Source organism: Fringilla coelebs (assembly GCF_963513975.1).
Source record: "Fringilla coelebs genome assembly, chromosome: 15".
Taxonomy (NCBI): Eukaryota; Metazoa; Chordata; class Aves; order Passeriformes; family Fringillidae; genus Fringilla; species Fringilla coelebs.
This window is the reverse complement of record NC_140041.1, coordinates 10551971-10572841: the sequence shown is the minus strand read 5'-3', so window position 1 is coordinate 10572841 and position 20871 is coordinate 10551971. Positions and strand designations below refer to the sequence as shown.

Genomic DNA, 20871 nt, shown 5'->3' with positions numbered 1-20871 from the left:
CCAATCCTGCAGGGGACAGCTGAGGTCCTGAAGGAGTTTCCAGAGCAGGGGACAGTCCTGCTGAGTATGAGGCATGTGTCCCACGCACCCATGGGAAAGCCTCCTCCCTCACTGCAATGTGGCACCAGCAGACCACTGGGACAGCCTGTTTTGTGTCTCACAAATCCACCTTGACTCGCCTTAGGGACACAGGGGGGACTCCAAAGCCACAGAGCCTGAGCCCACAGTGGTTACTGAGTGCACAGCAGACATTTGATGCGGCATCTGATGTGTCAGTCCTGGAACGTGTTACACAGTGAGCCTGGGGCTAAGTTCATCGCTCCTCTTGGGGAAATTATCTTTCCAGCATTGTTTCTGTCCTGCAAGTGGCTGTTGCCTTACAGTTTTACCACACCACCCCCTTGTGCCACATGTAACCTGTAACACAATGTTTCCTTTCACTCCTTGCGCCAAATTTGCATTCTAGACCTCTCCCGGAGCCTCGGGGTACATTTTAATGGAAGGATTTGTGAGACCAGATGCATTTACATCTCAGCACATATTGTGCTCAGTAGGTACGGAGAAGACAACTGAGTATGGGGATGCCTTTTGCAGCTGCAGTGTTCCTGGAGCTCTGGGCTTTTTAGTTTTCAGAACCCTAACCCTAACCCTAACCCTAGGCCGGGCAGCAAATCAGCCTAGGGTTAAGGCAGGTGCCACAATTAAAGGCATCGCAGAGGCCATGTTGTGGCAGTTTTGCGATGCCCTTGGGATGCCTTTTGCAGCTGCAGTGTTGCTGGAGCTCTGGGCTTTTTAGTTTTCAGAACCCTAACCCTAGGCCTAACCCTAACCCTAACCCTAACCCTAAGCCTAGGCCGGGCAGCAAATCAGCCTAGGGTTAAGACACGTACCACAATTAAAGGCATCGCAGAGGCCATGTTGTGGCAGTTTTGCGATGCCCTTGGGATGCCTTTTGCAGCTGCAGTGTTGCTGGAGCTCTGGGCTTTTTAGTTTTCAGAACCCTAACCCTAACCCTAACCCTAACCCTAGGCCGGGCAGCAAATCAGCCTAGGGTTAAGGCACGTGCCACAATTAAAGGCATCACAGAGGCCATGTTGTGGCAGTTTTGCGATGCCCTTGGGATGCCTTTTGCAGCTGCAGTGTTGCTGGAGCTCTGGGCTTTTTAGTTTTCAGAACCCTAACCCTAACCCTAACCCTAACCCTAGGCCGGGCAGCAAATCAGCCTAGGGTTAAGGCAGGTGCCACAATTAAAGGCATCGCAGAGGCCATGTTGTGGCAGTTTTGCGATGCCCTTGGGATGCCTTTTGCAGCTGCAGTGTTGCTGGAGCTCTGGGCTTTTTAGTTTTCAGAACCCTAACCCTAGGCCTAACCCTAACCCTAACCCTAGGCCGGGCAGCAAATCAGCCTAGGGTTAAGGCAGGTGCCACAATTAAAGGCATCGCAGAGGCCATGTTGTGGCAGTTTTGCGATGCCGTTGGGATGCCTTTTGCAGCTGCAGTGTTGCTGGAGCTCTGGGCTTTTTAGTTTTCAGAACCCTAACCCTAACCCTAACCCTAACCCTAACCCTAAGCCTAGGCCGGGCAGCAAATCAGCCTAGGGTTAAGACACGTACCACAATTAAAGGCATCGCAGAGGCCATGTTGAGGCAGTTTTGCGATGCCCTTGGGATGCCTTTTGCAGCTGCAGTGTTGCTGGAGCTCTGGGCTTTTTAGTTTTCAGAACCCTAACCCTAACCCTAACCCTAACCCTAGGCCGGGCAGCAAATCAGCCTAGGGTTAAGGCACGTGCCACAATTAAAGGCATCGCAGAGGCCATGTTGTGGCAGTTTTGCGATGCCGTTGGGATGCCTTTTGCAGCTGCAGTGTTGCTGGAGCTCTGGGCTTTTTAGTTTTCAGAACCCTAACCCTAGGCCTAACCCTAACCCTAACCCTAGGCCGGGCAGCAAATCAGCCTAGGGTTAAGGCAGGTGCCACAATTAAAGGCATCGCAGAGGCCATGTTGTGGCAGTTTTGCGATGCCGTTGGGATGCCTTTTGCAGCTGCAGTGTTGCTGGAGCTCTGGGCTTTTTAGTTTTCAGAACCCTAACCCTAGGCCTAACCCTAACCCTAACCCTAGGCCGGGCAGCAAATCAGCCTAGGGTTAAGGCAGGTGCCACAATTAAAGGCATCGCAGAGGCCATGTTGTGGCAGTTTTGCGATGCCCTTGGGATGCCTTTTGCAGCTGCAGTGTTGCTGGAGCTCTGGGCTTTTTAGTTTTCAGAACCCTAACCCTAACCCTAACCCTAACCCTAACCCTAGGCCGGGCAGCAAATCAGCCTAGGGTTAAGGCAGGTGCCACAATTAAAGGCATTGCAGAGGCCATGTTGTGGCAGTTTTGCGATGCCCTTGGGATGCCTTTTGCAGCTGCAGTGTTGCTGGAGCTCTGGGCTTTTTAGTTTTCAGAACCCTTACCCTAGGCCTAACCCTAACCCTAACCCTAACCCTAACCCTAACCCTTGGCCTAACCCTAACCCTAACCCTAGGCCGGGCAGCAAATCAGCCTAGGGTTAAGGCAGGTGCCACAATTAAAGGCATCGCAGAGGCCATGTTGTGGCAGTTTTGCAATGCCCTTGGGATGCCTTTTGCAGCTGCAGTGTTGCTGGAGCTCTGGGCTTTTTAGTTTTCAGAACCCTAACCCGAGGCCTAACCCTAACCCTAACCCTAGGCCGGGCAGCAAATCAGCCTAGGGTTAAGGCAGGTGCCACAATTAAAGGCATCGCAGAGGCCATGTTGTGGCAGTTTTGCGATGCCCTTGGGATGCCTTTTGCAGCTGCAGTGTTGCTGGAGCTCTGGGCTTTTTAGTTTTCAGAACCCTAACCCTAACCCTAACCCTAACCCTAGGCCGGGCAGCAAATCAGCCTAGGGTTAAGGCAGGTGCCACAATTAAAGGCATCGCAGAGGCCATGTTGTGGCAGTTTTGCGATGCCCTTGGGATGCCTTTTGCAGCTGCAGTGTTGCTGGAGCTCTGGGCTTTTTAGTTTTCAGAACCCTAACCCTAACCCTAACCCTAACCCTAACCCTAACCCTAACCCTAACCCTAACCCTAGGCCGGGCAGCAAATCAGCCTAGGGTTAAGGCAGGTGCCACAATTAAAGGCATCGCAGAGGCCATGTTGTGGCAGTTTTGCGATGCCCTTGGGATGCCTTTTGCAGCTGCAGTGTTGCTGGAGCTCTGGGCTTTTTAGTTTTCAGAACCCTAACCCTAACCCTAACCCTAAGCCTAGGCCTAACCCTAACCCTAACCCTAGGCCGGGCAGCAAATCAGCCTAGGGTTAAGGCAGGTGCCACAATTAAAGGCATCGCAGAGGCCATGTTGTGGCAGTTTTGCGATGCCCTTGGGATGCCTTTTGCAGCTGCAGTGTTGCTGGAGCTCTGGGCTTTTTAGTTTTCAGAACCCTAACCCTAGGCCTAACCCTAACCCTAACCCTAGGCCGGGCAGCAAATCAGCCTAGGGTTAAGGCAGGTGCCACAATTAAAGGCATCGCAGAGGCCATGTTGTGGCAGTTTTGCGATGCCGTTGGGATGCCTTTTGCAGCTGCAGTGTTGCTGGAGCTCTGGGCTTTTTAGTTTTCAGAACCCTAACCCTAGGCCTAACCCTAACCCTAACCCTAACCCTAACCCTAGGTAGGGCAGCAAATCAGCCTAGGGTTAAGGCAGGTGCCACAATTAAAGGCATCGCAGAGGCCATGTTGTGGCAGTTTTGCGATGCCCTTGGGTTGCCTTTTGCAGCTGCAGTGTTCCTGGAGCTCTGGGCTTTTTAGTTTTCAGAACCCTAACCCTAGGCCTAACCCTAACCCTAACCCTAGGCTGGGCAGCAAATCAGCCTAGGGTTAAGGCAGGTGCCACAATTAAAGGCATCGCAGAGGCCATGTTGTGGCAGTTTTGTGATGCCCTTGGGATGCCTTTTGCAGCTGCAGTGTTGCTGGAGCTCTGGGCTTTTTAGTTTTCAGAACCCTAACCCTAACCCTACCCTAACCCTAGGCCGGGCAGCAAATCAGCCTAGGGTTAAGGCAGGTGCCACAATTAAAGGCATCGCAGAGGCCATGTTGTGGCAGTTTTGCGATGCCCTTGGGATGCCTTTTGCAGCTGCAGTGTTGCTGGAGCTCTGGGCTTTTTAGTTTTCAGAACCCTAACCCTAGGCCTAACCCTAACCCTAACCCTAGGCCGGGCAGCAAATCAGCCTAGGGTTAAGGCAGGTGCCACAATTAAAGGCATCGCAGAGGCCATGTTGTGGCAGTTTTGCGATGCCCTTGGGATGCCTTTTGCAGCTGCAGTGTTGCTGGAGCTCTGGGCTTTTTAGTTTTCAGAACCCTAACCCTAACCCTAACCCTAACCCTAGGCCGGGCAGCAAATCAGCCTAGGGTTAAGGCAGGTGCCACAATTAAAGGCATTGCAGAGGCCATGTTGTGGCAGTTTTGCGATGCCCTTGGGATGCCTTTTGCAGCTGCAGTGTTCCTGGAGCTCTGGGCTTTTTAGTTTTCAGAACCCTTACCCTAGGCCTAACCCTAACCCTAACCCTAGGCCGGGCAGCAAATCAGCCTAGGGTTAAGGCAGGTGCCACAATTAAAGGCATCGCAGAGGCCATGTTGTGGCAGTTTTGCGATGCCCTTGGGATGCCTTTTGCAGCTGCAGTGTTGCTGGAGCTCTGGGCTTTTTAGTTTTCAGAACCCTAACCCTAACCCTAACCCTAACCCTAACCCTAACCCTAACCCTAACCCTAACCCTAACCCTAGGCCGGGCAGCAAATCAGCCTAGGGTTAAGGCAGGTGCCACAATTAAAGGCATCGCAGAGGCCATGTTGTGGCAGTTTTGCGATGCCCTTGGGATGCCTTTTGCAGCTGCAGTGTTGCTGGAGCTCTGGGCTTTTTAGTTTTCAGAACCCTAACCCTAACCCTAACCCTAACCCTAACCCTAGGCCGGGCAGCAAATCAGCCTAGGGTTAAGGCAGGTGCCACAATTAAAGGCATCGCAGAGGCCTTTAATTGTGGCACCTGCCACAAAACTGTTGTGGCAGTTTTGCGATGCCCTTGGGATGCCTTTTGCAGCTGCAGTGTTGCTGGAGCTCTGGGCTTTTTAGTTTTCAGAACCCTAAGCCTAGGCCTAACCCTAACCCTAACCCTAGGCCGGGCAGCAAATCAGCCTAGGGTTAAGGCAGGTGCCACAATTAAAGGCATCGCAGAGGCCATGTTGTGGCAGTTTTGCGATGCCCTTGGGATGCCTTTTGCAGCTGCAGTGTTGCTGGAGCTCTGGGCTTTTTAGTTTTCAGAACCCTAACCCTAACCCTAACCCTAACCCTAACCCTAGGCCGGGCAGCAAATCAGCCTAGGGTTAAGGCAGGTGCCACAATTAAAGGCATCGCAGAGGCCATGTTGTGGCAGTTTTGCGATGCCCTTGGGATGCCTTTTGCAGCTGCAGTGTTGCTGGAGCTCTGGGCTTTTTAGTTTTCAGAACCCTAACCCTAACCCTAACCCTAACCCTAACCCTATGCCGGGCAGCAAATCAGCCTAGGGTTAAGGCAGGTGCCACAATTAAAGGCATCGCAGAGGCCATGTTGTGGCAGTTTTGCGATGCCCTTGGGATGCCTTTTGCAGCTGCAGTGTTGCTGGAGCTCTGGGCTTTTTAGTTTTCAGAACCCTAACCCTAACCCTAACCCTAACCCTAGGCCGGGCAGCAAATCAGCCTAGGGTTAAGGCAGGTGCCACAATTAAAGGCATCGCAGAGGCCATGTTGTGGCAGTTTTGCGATGCCCTTGGGATGCCTTTTGCAGCTGCAGTGTTGCTGGAGCTCTGGGCTTTTTAGTTTTCAGAACCCTAACCCTAGGCCTAACCCTAACCCTAACCCTAGGCCGGGCAGCAAGTCAGCCTAGGGTTAAGGCAGGTGCCACAATTAAAGGCATCGCAGAGGCCATGTTGTGGCAGTTTTGCGATGCCCTTGGGATGCCTTTTGCAGCTGCAGTGTTCCTGGAGCTCTGGGCTTTTTAGTTTTCAGAACCCTAGGCCTAACCCTAACCCTAACCCTAACCCTAGGCCGGGCAGCAAATCAGCCTAGGGTTAAGGCAGGTGCCACAATTAAAGGCATCGCAGAGGCCATGTTGTGGCAGTTTTGCGATGCCCTTGGGATGCCTTTTGCAGCTGCAGTGTTGCTGGAGCTCTGGGCTTTTTAGTTTTCAGAACCCTAACCCTAGGCCTAACCCTAACCCTAACCCTAACCCTAACCCTAACCCTAACCCTAACCCTAACCCTAACCCTAACCCTAGGCCGGGCAGCAAATCAGCCTAGGGTTAAGGCAGGTGCCACAATTAAAGGCATCGCAGAGGCCATGTTGTGGCAGTTTTGCGATGCCCTTGGGATGCCTTTTGCAGCTGCAGTGTTGCTGGAGCTCTGGGCTTTTTAGTTTTCAGAACCCTAACCCTAACCCTAACCCTAACCCTAGGCCGGGCAGCAAATCAGCCTAGGGTTAAGGCAGGTGCCACAATTAAAGGCATCGCAGAGGCCATGTTGTGGCAGTTTTGCGATGCCCTTGGGATGCCTTTTGCAGCTGCAGTGTTGCTGGAGCTCTGGGCTTTTTAGTTTTCAGAACCCTAACCCTAACCCTAACCCTAACCCTAGGCCGGGCAGCAAATCAGCCTAGGGTTAAGGCAGGTGCCACAATTAAAGGCATCGCAGAGGCCATGTTGTGGCAGTTTGCGATGTCCTTGGGTTGCCTTTTGCAGCTGCAGTGTTGCTGGAGCTCTGGGCTTTTTAGTTTTCAGAACCCTAACCCTAGGCCTAACCCTAACCCTAACCCTAACCCTAACCCTAACCCTAACCCTAACCCTAGGCCGGGCAGCAAATCAGCCTAGGGTTAAGGCAGGTGCCACAATTAAAGGCATCGCAGAGGCCATGTTGTGGCAGTTTTGCGATGCCCTTGGGATGCCTTTTGCAGCTGCAGTGTTGCTGGAGCTCTGGGCTTTTTAGTTTTCAGAACCCTAACCCTAACCCTAACCCTAACCCTAGGCCGGGCAGCAAATCAGCCTAGGGTTAAGGCAGGTGCCACAATTAAAGGCATCGCAGAGGCCATGTTGTGGCAGTTTTGCAATGCCCTTGGGATGCCTTTTGCAGCTGCAGTGTTGCTGGAGCTCTGGGCTTTTTAGTTTTCAGAACCCTAACCCTAGGCCTAACCCTAACCCTAACCCTAGGCCGGGCAGCAAATCAGCCTAGGGTTAAGGCAGGTGCCACAATTAAAGGCACCGCAGAGGCCATGTTGTGGCAGTTTTGCGATGCCCTTGGGATGCCTTTTGCAGCTGCAGTGTTGCTGGAGCTCTGGGCTTTTTAGTTTTCAGAACCCTAACCCTAACCCTAACCCTAACCCTAACCCTAGGCCGGGCAGCAAATCAGCCTAGGGTTAAGGCAGGTGCCACAATTAAAGGCATCGCAGAGGCCATGTTGTGGCAGTTTTGTGATGCCCTTGGGATGCCTTTTGCAGCTGCAGTGTTGCTGGAGCTCTGGGCTTTTTAGTTTTCAGAACCCTAACCCGAACCCTAACCCTAACCCTAACCCTAGGCCGGGCAGCAAATCAGCCTAGGGTTAAGGCAGGTGCCACAATTAAAGGCATCGCAGAGGCCATGTTGTGGCAGTTTTGCGATGCCCTTGGGATGCCTTTTGCAGCTGCAGTGTTGCTGGAGCTCTGGGCTTTTTAGTTTTCAGAACCCTAACCCTAACCCTAACCCTAACCCTAACCCTAACCCTAACCCTAGGCCGGGCAGCAAATCAGCCTAGGGTTAAGGCAGGTGCCACAATTAAAGGCATCGCAGAGGCCATGTTGTGGCAGTTTTGCGATGCCCTTGGGATGCCTTTTGCAGCTGCAGTGTTGCTGCAGCTCTGGGCTTTTTAGTTTTCAGAACCCTAACCTTAGGCCTAACCCTAACCCTAACCCTAGGCCGGGCAGCAAATCAGCCTAGGGTTAAGGCAGGTGCCACAATTAAAGGCATCGCAGAGGCCATGTTGTGGCAGTTTTGCGATGCCCTTGGGATGCCTTTTGCAGCTGCAGTGTTGCTGGAGCTCTGGGCTTTTTAGTTTTCAGAACCCTAACCCTAACCCTAACCCTAGCCCTAACCCTAGGTAGGGCAGCAAATCAGCCTAGGGTTAAGGCAGGTGCCACAATTAAAGGCATCGCAGAGGCCATGTTGTGGCAGTTTTGCGATGCCCTTGGGTTGCCTTTTGCAGCTGCAGTGTTGCTGGAACTCTGGGCTTTTTAGTTTTCAGAACCCTAACCCTAGGCCTAACCCTAACCCTAACCCTAGGCCGGGCAGCAAATCAGCCTAGGGTTAAGGCAGGTGCCACAATTAAAGGCATCGCAGAGGCCATGTTGTGGCAGTTTTGCGATGCCCTTGGGATGCCTTTTGCAGCTGCAGTGTTGCTGGAGCTCTGGGCTTTTTAGTTTTCAGAACCCTAACCCTAGGCCTAACCCTAACCCTAACCCTAGGCCGGGCAGCAAGTCAGCCTAGGGTTTAGGCAGGTGCCACAATTAAAGGCATCGCAGAGGCCATGTTGTGGCAGTTTTGCGATGCCCTTGGGATGCCTTTTGCAGCTGCAGTGTTCCTGGAGCTCTGGGCTTTTTAGTTTTCAGAACCCTAACCCTAGGCCTAACCCTAACCCTAACCCTAACCCTAACCCTAACCCTAACCCTAACCCTAACCCTAACCCTAACCCTAACCCTAGGCCGGGCAGCAAATCAGCCTAGGGTTAAGGCAGGTGCCACAATTAAAGGCATCGCAGAGGCCATGTTGTGGCAGTTTTGCGATGCCCTTGGGATGCCTTTTGCAGCTGCAGTGTTGCTGGAGCTCTGGGCTTTTTAGTTTTCAGAACCCTAACCCTAACCCTAACCCTAACCCTAGGCCGGGCAGCAAATCAGCCTAGGGTTAAGGCAGGTGCCACAATTAAAGGCATCGCAGAGGCCATGTTGTGGCAGTTTTGCGATGCCCTTGGGATGCCTTTTGCAGCTGCAGTGTTGCTGGAGCTCTGGGCTTTTTAGTTTTCAGAACCCTAACCCTAACCCTAACCCTAACCCTAGGCCGGGCAGCAAATCAGCCTAGGGTTAAGGCAGGTGCCACAATTAAAGGCATCGCAGAGGCCATGTTGTGGCAGTTTGCGATGTCCTTGGGTTGCCTTTTGCAGCTGCAGTGTTGCTGGAGCTCTGGGCTTTTTAGTTTTCAGAACCCTAACCCTAGGCCTAACCCTAACCCTAACCCTAACCCTAACCCTAACCCTAACCCTAGGCCGGGCAGCAAATCAGCCTAGGGTTAAGGCAGGTGCCACAATTAAAGGCATCGCAGAGGCCATGTTGTGGCAGTTTTGCGATGCCCTTGGGATGCCTTTTGCAGCTGCAGTGTTGCTGGAGCTCTGGGCTTTTTAGTTTTCAGAACCCTAACCCTAACCCTAACCCTAACCCTAACCCTAACCCTAACCCTAACCCTAGGCCGGGCAGCAAATCAGCCTAGGGTTAAGGCAGGTGCCACAATTAAAGGCATCGCAGAGGCCATGTTGTGGCAGTTTTGCGATGCCCTTGGGATGCCTTTTGCAGCTGCAGTGTTGCTGGAGCTCTGGGCTTTTTAGTTTTCAGAACCCTAACCCTAGGCCTAACCCTAACCCTAACCCTAGGCCGGGCAGCAAATCAGCCTAGGGTTAAGGCAGGTGCCACAATTAAAGGCATCGCAGAGGCCATGTTGTGGCAGTTTTGCGATGCCCTTGGGATGCCTTTTGCAGCTGCAGTGTTGCTGGAGCTCTGGGCTTTTTAGTTTTCAGAACCCTAACCCTAACCCTAACCCTAACCCTAGGCCGGGCAGCAAATCAGCCTAGGGTTAAGGCAGGTGCCACAATTAAAGGCATCGCAGAGGCCATGTTGTGGCAGTTTTGCAATGCCCTTGGGATGCCTTTTGCAGCTGCAGTGTTGCTGGAGCTCTGGGCTTTTTAGTTTTCAGAACCCTAACCCTAGGCCTAACCCTAACCCTAACCCTAGGCCGGGCAGCAAATCAGCCTAGGGTTAAGGCAGGTGCCACAATTAAAGGCATCGCAGAGGCCATGTTGTGGCAGTTTTGCGATGCCCTTGGGATGCCTTTTGCAGCTGCAGTGTTGCTGCAGCTCTGGGCTTTTTAGTTTTCAGAACCCTAACCTTAGGCCTAACCCTAACCCTAACCCTAGGCCGGGCAGCAAATCAGCCTAGGGTTAAGGCAGGTGCCACAATTAAAGTCATCGCAGAGGCCATGTTGTGGCAGTTTTGCGATGCCCTTGGGATGCCTTTTGCAGCTGCAGTGTTGCTGGAGCTCTGGGCTTTTTAGTTTTCAGAACCCTAACCCTAACCCTAACCCTAGCCCTAACCCTAGGTAGGGCAGCAAATCAGCCTAGGGTTAAGGCAGGTGCCACAATTAAAGGCATCGCAGAGGCCATGTTGTGGCAGTTTTGCGATGCCCTTGGGTTGCCTTTTGCAGCTGCAGTGTTGCTGGAACTCTGGGCTTTTTAGTTTTCAGAACCCTAACCCTAGGCCTAACCCTAACCCTAACCCTAGGCCGGGCAGCAAATCAGCCTAGGGTTAAGGCAGGTGCCACAATTAAAGGCATCGCAGAGGCCATGTTGTGGCAGTTTTGCGATGCCCTTGGGATGCCTTTTGCAGCTGCAGTGTTGCTGGAGCTCTGGGCTTTTTAGTTTTCAGAACCCTAACCCTAGGCCTAACCCTAACCCTAACCCTAGGCCGGGCAGCAAGTCAGCCTAGGGTTTAGGCAGGTGCCACAATTAAAGGCATCGCAGAGGCCATGTTGTGGCAGTTTTGCGATGCCCTTGGGATGCCTTTTGCAGCTGCAGTGTTCCTGGAGCTCTGGGCTTTTTAGTTTTCAGAACCCTAACCCTAGGCCTAACCCTAACCCTAACCCTAACCCTAACCCTAACCCTAACCCTAACCCTAACCCTAACCCTAACCCTAGGCCGGGCAGCAAATCAGCCTAGGGTTAAGGCAGGTGCCACAATTAAAGGCATCGCAGAGGCCATGTTGTGGCAGTTTTGCGATGCCCTTGGGATGCCTTTTGCAGCTGCAGTGTTGCTGGAGCTCTGGGCTTTTTAGTTTTCAGAACCCTAACCCTAACCCTAACCCTAACCCTAGGCCGGGCAGCAAATCAGCCTAGGGTTAAGGCAGGTGCCACAATTAAAGGCATCGCAGAGGCCATGTTGTGGCAGTTTTGCGATGCCCTTGGGATGCCTTTTGCAGCTGCAGTGTTGCTGGAGCTCTGGGCTTTTTAGTTTTCAGAACCCTAACCCTAACCCTAACCCTAACCCTAGGCCGGGCAGCAAATCAGCCTAGGGTTAAGGCAGGTGCCACAATTAAAGGCATCGCAGAGGCCATGTTGTGGCAGTTTTGCGATGCCCTTGGGATGCCTTTTGCAGCTGCAGTGTTGCTGGAGCTCTGGGCTTTTTAGTTTTCAGAACCCTAACCCTAACCCTAACCCTAACCCTAGGCCGGGCAGCAAATCAGCCTAGGGTTAAGGCAGGTGCCACAATTAAAGGCATCGCAGAGGCCATGTTGTGGCAGTTTTGCGATGCCCTTGGGATGCCTTTTGCAGCTGCAGTGTTGCTGGAGCTCTGGGCTTTTTAGTTTTCAGAACCCTAACCCTAACCCTAACCCTAACCCTAACCCTAACCCTAACCCTAACCCTAGGCCGGGCAGCAAATCAGCCTAGGGTTAAGGCAGGTGCCACAATTAAAGGCATCGCAGAGGCCATGTTGTGGCAGTTTTGCGATGCCCTTGGGATGCCTTTTGCAGCTGCAGTGTTGCTGGAGCTCTGGGCTTTTTAGTTTTCAGAACCCTAACCCTAGGCCTAACCCTAACCCTAACCCTAGGCCGGGCAGCAAATCAGCCTAGGGTTAAGGCAGGTGCCACAATTAAAGGCATCGCAGAGGCCATGTTGTGGCAGTTTTGCGATGCCCTTGGGATGCCTTTTGCAGCTGCAGTGTTGCTGGAGCTCTGGGCTTTTTAGTTTTCAGAACCCTAACCCTAACCCTAACCCTAACCCTAGGCCGGGCAGCAAATCAGCCTAGGGTTAAGGCAGGTGCCACAATTAAAGGCATCGCAGAGGCCATGTTGTGGCAGTTTTGCAATGCCCTTGGGATGCCTTTTGCAGCTGCAGTGTTGCTGGAGCTCTGGGCTTTTTAGTTTTCAGAACCCTAACCCTAGGCCTAACCCTAACCCTAACCCTAGGCCGGGCAGCAAATCAGCCTAGGGTTAAGGCAGGTGCCACAATTAAAGGCATCGCAGAGGCCATGTTGTGGCAGTTTTGCGATGCCCTTGGGATGCCTTTTGCAGCTGCAGTGTTGCTGGAGCTCTGGGCTTTTTAGTTTTCAGAACCCTAACCCTAGGCCTAACCCTAACCCTAACCCTAGGCCGGGCAGCAAATCAGCCTAGGGTTAAGGCAGGTGCCACAATTAAAGGCATCGCAGAGGCCATGTTGTGGCAGTTTTGCGATGCCCTTGGGATGCCTTTTGCAGCTGCAGTGTTGCTGGAGCTCTGGGCTTTTTAGTTTTCAGAACCCTAACCCTAACCCTAACCCTAACCCTAACCCTAACCCTAACCCTAACCCTAGGCCGGGCAGCAAATCAGCCTAGGGTTAAGGCAGGTGCCACAATTAAAGGCATCGCAGAGGCCATGTTGTGGCAGTTTTGCGATGCCCTTGGGTTGCCTTTTGCAGCTGCAGTGTTGCTGGAGCTCTGGGCTTTTTAGTTTTCAGAACCCTAACCCTAGGCCTAACCCTAACCCTAACCCTAGGCCGGGCAGCAAATCAGCCTAGGGTTAAGGCAGGTGCCACAATTAAAGGCATCGCAGAGGCCATGTTGTGGCAGTTTTGCGATGCCCTTGGGATGCCTTTTGCAGCTGCAGTGTTGCTGCAGCTCTGGGCTTTTTAGTTTTCAGAACCCTAACCCTAGGCCTAACCCTAACCCTAACCCTAACCCTAACCCTAGGCCGGGCAGCAAATCAGCCTAGGGTTAAGGCAGGTGCCACAATTAAAGGCATCGCAGAGGCCATGTTGTGGCAGTTTTGCAATGCCCTTGGGATGCCTTTTGCAGCTGCAGTGTTGCTGGAGCTCTGGGCTTTTTAGTTTTCAGAACCCTAACCCTAACCCTAGGCCGGGCAGCAAATCAGCCTAGGGTTAAGGCAGGTGCCACAATTAAAGGCATCGCAGAGGCCATGTTGTGGCAGTTTTGCGATGCCCTTGGGATGCCTTTTGCAGCTGCAGTGTTGCTGGAGCTCTGGGCTTTTTAGTTTTCAGAACCCTAACCCTAACCCTAACCCTAGCCCTAACCCTAGGCCGGGCAGCAAATCAGCCTAGGGTTAAGGCAGGTGCCACAATTAAAGGCATCGCAGAGGCCATGTTGTGGCAGTTTTGCGATGCCCTTGGGATGCCTTTTGCAGCTGCAGTGTTGCTGGAACTCTGGGCTTTTTAGTTTTCAGAACCCTAACCCTAGGCCTAACCCTAACCCTAACCCTAGGCCGGGCAGCAAATCAGCCTAGGGTTAAGGCAGGTGCCACAATTAAAGGCATCGCAGAGGCCATGTTGTGGCAGTTTTGCGATGCCCTTGGGATGCCTTTTGCAGCTGCAGTGTTGCTGGAGCTCTGGGCTTTTTAGTTTTCAGAACCCTAACCCTAGGCCTAACCCTAACCCTAACCCTAGGCCGGGCAGCAAGTCAGCCTAGGGTTTAGGCAGGTGCCACAATTAAAGGCATCGCAGAGGCCATGTTGTGGCAGTTTTGCGATGCCCTTGGGATGCCTTTTGCAGCTGCAGTGTTGCTGGAGCTCTGGGCTTTTTAGTTTTCAGAACCCTAGGCCTAACCCTAACCCTAACCCTAACCCTAGGCCGGGCAGCAAATCAGCCTAGGGTTAAGGCAGGTGCCACAATTAAAGGCATCGCAGAGGCCATGTTGTGGCAGTTTTGCGATGCCCTTGGGATGCCTTTTGCAGCTGCAGTGTTGCTGGAGCTCTGGGCTTTTTAGTTTTCAGAACCCTAACCCTAGGCCTAACCCTAACCCTAACCCTAACCCTAACCCTAACCCTAACCCTAACCCTAACCCTAGGCCGGGCAGCAAATCAGCCTAGGGTTAAGGCAGGTGCCACAATTAAAGGCATCGCAGAGGCCATGTTGTGGCAGTTTTGCGATGCCCTTGGGATGCCTTTTGCAGCTGCAGTGTTGCTGGAGCTCTGGGCTTTTTAGTTTTCAGAACCCTAACCCTAACCCTAACCCTAACCCTAGGCCGGGCAGCAAATCAGCCTAGGGTTAAGGCAGGTGCCACAATTAAAGGCATCGCAGAGGCCATGTTGTGGCAGTTTTGCGATGCCCTTGGGATGCCTTTTGCAGCTGCAGTGTTGCTGGAGCTCTGGGCTTTTTAGTTTTCAGAACCCTAACCCTAACCCTAACCCTAACCCTAGGCCGGGCAGCAAATCAGCCTAGGGTTAAGGCAGGTGCCACAATTAAAGGCATCGCAGAGGCCATGTTGTGGCAGTTTGCGATGTCCTTGGGTTGCCTTTTGCAGCTGCAGTGTTGCTGGAGCTCTGGGCTTTTTAGTTTTCAGAACCCTAACCCTAGGCCTAACCCTAACCCTAACCCTAACCCTAACCCTAACCCTAACCCTAGGCCGGGCAGCAAATCAGCCTAGGGTTAAGGCAGGTGCCACAATTAAAGGCATCGCAGAGGCCATGTTGTGGCAGTTTTGCGATGCCCTTGGGATGCCTTTTGCAGCTGCAGTGTTGCTGGAGCTCTGGGCTTTTTAGTTTTCAGAACCCTAACCCTAACCCTAACCCTAGGCCGGGCAGCAAATCAGCCTAGGGTTAAGGCAGGTGCCACAATTAAAGGCATCGCAGAGGCCATGTTGTGGCAGTTTTGCGATGCCCTTGGGATGCCTTTTGCAGCTGCAGTGTTGCTGGAGCTCTGGGCTTTTTAGTTTTCAGAACCCTAACCCTAGGCCTAACCCTAACCCTAACCCTAACCCTAACCCTAACCCTAACCCTAACCCTAACCCTAGGCCGGGCAGCAAATCAGCCTAGGGTTAAGGCAGGTGCCACAATTAAAGGCATCGCAGAGGCCATGTTGTGGCAGTTTTGCGATGCCCTTGGGATGCCTTTTGCAGCTGCAGTGTTGCTGGAGCTCTGGGCTTTTTAGTTTTCAGAACCCTAACCCTAACCCTAACCCTAACCCTAGGCCGGGCAGCAAATCAGCCTAGGGTTAAGGCAGGTGCCACAATTAAAGGCATCGCAGAGGCCATGTTGTGGCAGTTTTGCGATGCCCTTGGGATGCCTTTTGCAGCTGCAGTGTTGCTGGAGCTCTGGGCTTTTTAGTTTTCAGAACCCTAACCCTAACCCTAACCCTAACCCTAGGCCGGGCAGCAAATCAGCCTAGGGTTAAGGCAGGTGCCACAATTAAAGGCATCGCAGAGGCCATGTTGTGGCAGTTTGCGATGTCCTTGGGTTGCCTTTTGCAGCTGCAGTGTTGCTGGAGCTCTGGGCTTTTTAGTTTTCAGAACCCTAACCCTAGGCCTAACCCTAACCCTAACCCTAACCCTAACCCTAACCCTAACCCTAGGCCGGGCAGCAAATCAGCCTAGGGTTAAGGCAGGTGCCACAATTAAAGGCATCGCAGAGGCCATGTTGTGGCAGTTTTGCGATGCCCTTGGGATGCCTTTTGCAGCTGCAGTGTTGCTGGAGCTCTGGGCTTTTTAGTTTTCAGAACCCTAACCCTAACCCTAACCCTAGGCCGGGCAGCAAATCAGCCTAGGGTTAAGGCAGGTGCCACAATTAAAGGCATCGCAGAGGCCATGTTGTGGCAGTTTTGCAATGCCCTTGGGATGCCTTTTGCAGCTGCAGTGTTGCTGGAGCTCTGGGCTTTTTAGTTTTCAGAACCCTAACCCTAGGCCTAACCCTAACCCTAACCCTAGGCCGGGCAGCAAATCAGCCTAGGGTTAAGGCAGGTGCCACAATTAAAGGCATCGCAGAGGCCATGTTGTGGCAGTTTTGCGATGCCCTTGGGATGCCTTTTGCAGCTGCAGTGTTGCTGGAGCTCTGGGCTTTTTAGTTTTCAGAACCCTAACCCTAACCCTAACCCTAACCCTAGGCCGGGCAGCAAATCAGCCTAGGGTTAAGGCAGGTGCCACAATTAAAGGCATCGCAGAGGCCATGTTGTGGCAGTTTTGCGATGCCCTTGGGATGCCTTTTGCAGCTGCAGTGTTGCTGGAGCTCTGGGCTTTTTAGTTTTCAGAACCCTAACCCTAACCCTAACCCTAACCCTAACCCTAACCCTAACCCTAACCCTAGGCCGGGCAGCAAATCAGCCTAGGGTTAAGGCAGGTGCCACAATTAAAGGCATCGCAGAGGCCATGTTGTGGCAGTTTTGCGATGCCCTTGGGATGCCTTTTGCAGCTGCAGTGTTGCTGGAGCTCTGGGCTTTTTAGTTTTCAGAACCCTAACCCTAGGCCTAACCCTAACCCTAACCCTAGGCCGGGCAGCAAATCAGCCTAGGGTTAAGGCAGGTGCCACAATTAAAGGCATCGCAGAGGCCATGTTGTGGCAGTTTTGCGATGCCCTTGGGATGCCTTTTGCAGCTGCAGTGTTGCTGGAGCTCTGGGCTTTTTAGTTTTCAGAACCCTAACCCTAACCCTAACCCTAACCCTAGGCCGGGCAGCAAATCAGCCTAGGGTTAAGGCAGGTGCCACAATTAAAGGCATCGCAGAGGCCATGTTGTGGCAGTTTTGCAATGCCCTTGGGATGCCTTTTGCAGCTGCAGTGTTGCTGGAGCTCTGGGCTTTTTAGTTTTCAGAACCCTAACCCTAGGCCTAACCCTAACCCTAACCCTAGGCCGGGCAGCAAATCAGCCTAGGGTTAAGGCAGGTGCCACAATTAAAGGCATCGCAGAGGCCATGTTGTGGCAGTTTTGCGATGCCCTTGGGATGCCTTTTGCAGCTGCAGTGTTGCTGGAGCTCTGGGCTTTTTAGTTTTCAGAACCCTAACCCTAGGCCTAACCCTAACCCTAACCCTAGGCCGGGCAGCAAATCAGCCTAGGGTTAAGGCAGGTGCCACAATTAAAGGCATCGCAGAGGCCATGTTGTGGCAGTTTTGCGATGCCCTTGGGATGCCTTTTGCAGCTGCAGTGTTGCTGGAGCTCTGGGCTTTTTAGTTTTCAGAACCCTAACCCTAACCCTAACCCTAACCCTAACCCTAACCCTAACCCTAACCCTAGGCCGGGCAGCAAATCAGCCTAGGGTTAAGGCAGGTGCCACAATTAAAGGCATCGCAGAGGCCATGTTGTGGCAGTTTTGCGATGCCCTTGGGTTGCCTTTTGCAGCTGCAGTGTTGCTGGAGCTCTGGGCTTTTTAGTTTTCAGAACCCTAACCCTAGGCCTAACCCTAACCCTAACCCTAGGCCGGGCAGCAAATCAGCCTAGGGTTAAGGCAGGTGCCACAATTAAAGGCATCGCAGAGGCCATGTTGTGGCAGTTTTGCGATGCCCTTGGGATGCCTTTTGCAGCTGCAGTGTTGCTGGAGCTCTGGGCTTTTTAGTTTTCAGAACCCTAACCCTAACCCTAACCCTAACCCTAGGCCGGGCAGCAAATCAGCCTAGGGTTAAGGCAGGTGCCACAATTAAAGGCATTGCAGAGGCCATGTTGTGGCAGTTTTGCGATGCCCTTGGGATGCCTTTTGCAGCTGCAGTGTTGCTGGAGCTCTGGGCTTTTTAGTTTTCAGAACCCTAACCCTAGGCCTAACCCTAACCCTAACCCTAACCCTAACCCTAGGCCGGGCAGCAAATCAGCCTAGGGTTAAGGCAGGTGCCACAATTAAAGGCATCGCAGAGGCCATGTTGTGGCAGTTTTGCAATGCCCTTGGGATGCCTTTTGCAGCTGCAGTGTTGCTGGAGCTCTGGGCTTTTTAGTTTTCAGAACCCTAACCCTAACCCTAACCCTAACCCTAGGCCGGGCAGCAAATCAGCCTAGGGTTAAGGCAGGTGCCACAATTAAAGGCATCGCAGAGGCCATGTTGTGGCAGTTTTGCGATGCCCTTGGGATGCCTTTTGCAGCTGCAGTGTTGCTGGAGCTCTGGGCTTTTTAGTTTTCAGAACCCTAACCCTAACCCTAACCCTAACCCTAGGCCGGGCAGCAAATCAGCCTAGGGTTAAGGCAGGTGCCACAATTAAAGGCATCGCAGAGGCCATGTTGTGGCAGTTTTGCGATGCCCTTGGGATGCCTTTTGCAGCTGCAGTGTTGCTGGAGCTCTGGGCTTTTTAGTTTTCAGAACCCTAACCCTAACCCTAACCCTAACCCTAGGCCGGGCAGCAAATCAGCCTAGGGTTAAGGCAGGTGCCACAATTAAAGGCATCGCAGAGGCCATGTTGTGGCAGTTTGCGATGTCCTTGGGTTGCCTTTTGCAGCTGCAGTGTTGCTGGAGCTCTGGGCTTTTTAGTTTTCAGAACCCTAACCCTAGGCCTAACCCTAACCCTAACCCTAACCCTAACCCTAACCCTAACCCTAGGCCGGGCAGCAAATCAGCCTAGGGTTAAGGCAGGTGCCACAATTAAAGGCATCGCAGAGGCCATGTTGTGGCAGTTTTGCGATGCCCTTGGGATGCCTTTTGCAGCTGCAGTGTTGCTGGAGCTCTGGGCTTTTTAGTTTTCAGAACCCTAACCCTAACCCTAACCCTAGGCCGGGCAGCAAATCAGCCTAGGGTTAAGGCAGGTGCCACAATTAAAGGCATCGCAGAGGCCATGTTGTGGCAGTTTTGCGATGCCCTTGGGATGCCTTTTGCAGCTGCAGTGTTGCTGGAGCTCTGGGCTTTTTAGTTTTCAGAACCCTAACCCTAGGCCTAACCCTAACCCTAACCCTAACCCTAACCCTAACCCTAACCCTAACCCTAGGCCGGGCAGCAAATCAGCCTAGGGTTAAGGCAGGTGCCACAATTAAAGGCATCGCAGAGGCCATGTTGTGGCAGTTTTGCGATGCCCTTGGGATGCCTTTTGCAGCTGCAGTGTTGCTGGAGCTCTGGGCTTTTTAGTTTTCAGAACCCTAACCCTAACCCTAACCCTAACCCTAGGCCGGGCAGCAAATCAGCCTAGGGTTAAGGCAGGTGCCACAATTAAAGGCATCGCAGAGGCCATGTTGTGGCAGTTTTGCGATGCCCTTGGGATGCCTTTTGCAGCTGCAGTGTTGCTGGAGCTCTGGGCTTTTTAGTTTTCAGAACCCTAACCCTAACCCTAACCCTAACCCTAGGCCGGGCAGCAAATCAGCCTAGGGTTAAGGCAGGTGCCACAATTAAAGGCATCGCAGAGGCCATGTTGTGGCAGTTTGCGATGTCCTTGGGTTGCCTTTTGCAGCTGCAGTGTTGCTGGAGCTCTGGGCTTTTTAGTTTTCAGAACCCTAACCCTAGGCCTAACCCTAACCCTAACCCTAACCCTAACCCTAACCCTAACCCTAGGCCGGGCAGCAAATCAGCCTAGGGTTAAGGCAGGTGCCACAAGTAAAGGCATCGCAGAGGCCATGTTGTGGCAGTTTTGCGATGCCCTTGGGATGCCTTTTGCAGCTGCAGTGTTGCTGGAGCTCTGGGCTTTTTAGTTTTCAGAACCCTAACCCTAACCCTAACCCTAGGCCGGGCAGCAAATCAGCCTAGGGTTAAGGCAGGTGCCACAATTAAAGGCATCGCAGAGGCCATGTTGTGGCAGTTTTGCAATGCCCTTGGGATGCCTTTTGCAGCTGCAGTGTTGCTGGAGCTCTGGGCTTTTTAGTTTTCAGAACCCTAACCCTAGGCCTAACCCTAACCCTAACCCTAGGCCGGGCAGCAAATCAGCCTAGGGTTAAGGCAGGTGCCACAATTAAAGGCATCGCAGAGGCCATGTTGTGGCAGTTTTGCGATGCCCTTGGGATGCCTTTTGCAGCTGCAGTGTTGCTGGAGCTCTGGGCTTTTTAGTTTTCAGAACCCTAACCCTAGGCCTAACCCTAACCCTAACCCTAGGCCGGGCAGCAAATCAGCCTAGGGTTAAGGCAGGTGCCACAATTAAAGGCATCGCAGAGGCCATGTTGTGGCAGTTTTGTGATGCCCTTGGGATGCCTTTTGCAGCTGCAGTGTTGCTGGAGCTCTGGGCTTTTTAGTTTTCAGAACCCTAACCCGAACCCTAACCCTAACCCTAACCCTAGGCCGGGCAGCAAATCAGCCTAGGGTTAAGGCAGGTGCCACAATTAAAGGCATCGCAGAGGCCATGTTGTGGCAGTTTTGCGATGCCCTTGGGATGCCTTTTGCAGCTGCAGTGTTGCTGGAGCTCTGGGCTTTTTAGTTTTCAGAACCCTAACCCTAACCCTAACCCTAACCCTAACCCTAACCCTAACCCTAACCCTAACCCTAGGCCGGGCAGCAAATCAGCCTAGGGTTAAGGCAGGTGCCACAATTAAAGGCATCGCAGAGGCCATGTTGTGGCAGTTTTGCGATGCCCTTGGGATGCCTTTTGCAGCTGCAGTGTTGCTGGAGCTCTGGGCTTTTTAGTTTTCAGAACCCTAACCCTAACCCTAACCCTAACCCTAACCCTAGGCCGGGCAGCAAATCAGCCTAGGGTTAAGGCAGGTGCCACAATTAAAGGCATCGCAGAGGCCATGTTGTGGCAGTTTTGCGATGCCCTTGGGATGCCTTTTGCAGCTGCAGTGTTGCTGGAGCTCTGGGCTTTTTAGTTTTCAGAACCCTAACCCTAACCCTAACCCTAACCCTAGGCCGGGCAGCAAATCAGCCTAGGGTTAAGGCAGGTGCCACAATTAAAGGCATCGCAGAGGCCATGTTGTGGCAGTTTTGCAATGCCCT

General features: G+C 52.8%; 1 protein-coding gene across 2 annotated transcripts in view; it reads left to right on the top strand.

Moving 5' to 3' along the window:
- TRPC7 (transient receptor potential cation channel subfamily C member 7) overlaps window positions 1–20871 on the top strand; it is a gene marked incomplete at both ends in the record, with an annotated part of 232195 nt that overhangs the window by 48025 nt on the left and 163299 nt on the right. The gene's annotated exons all lie outside the window — the stretch shown is intronic.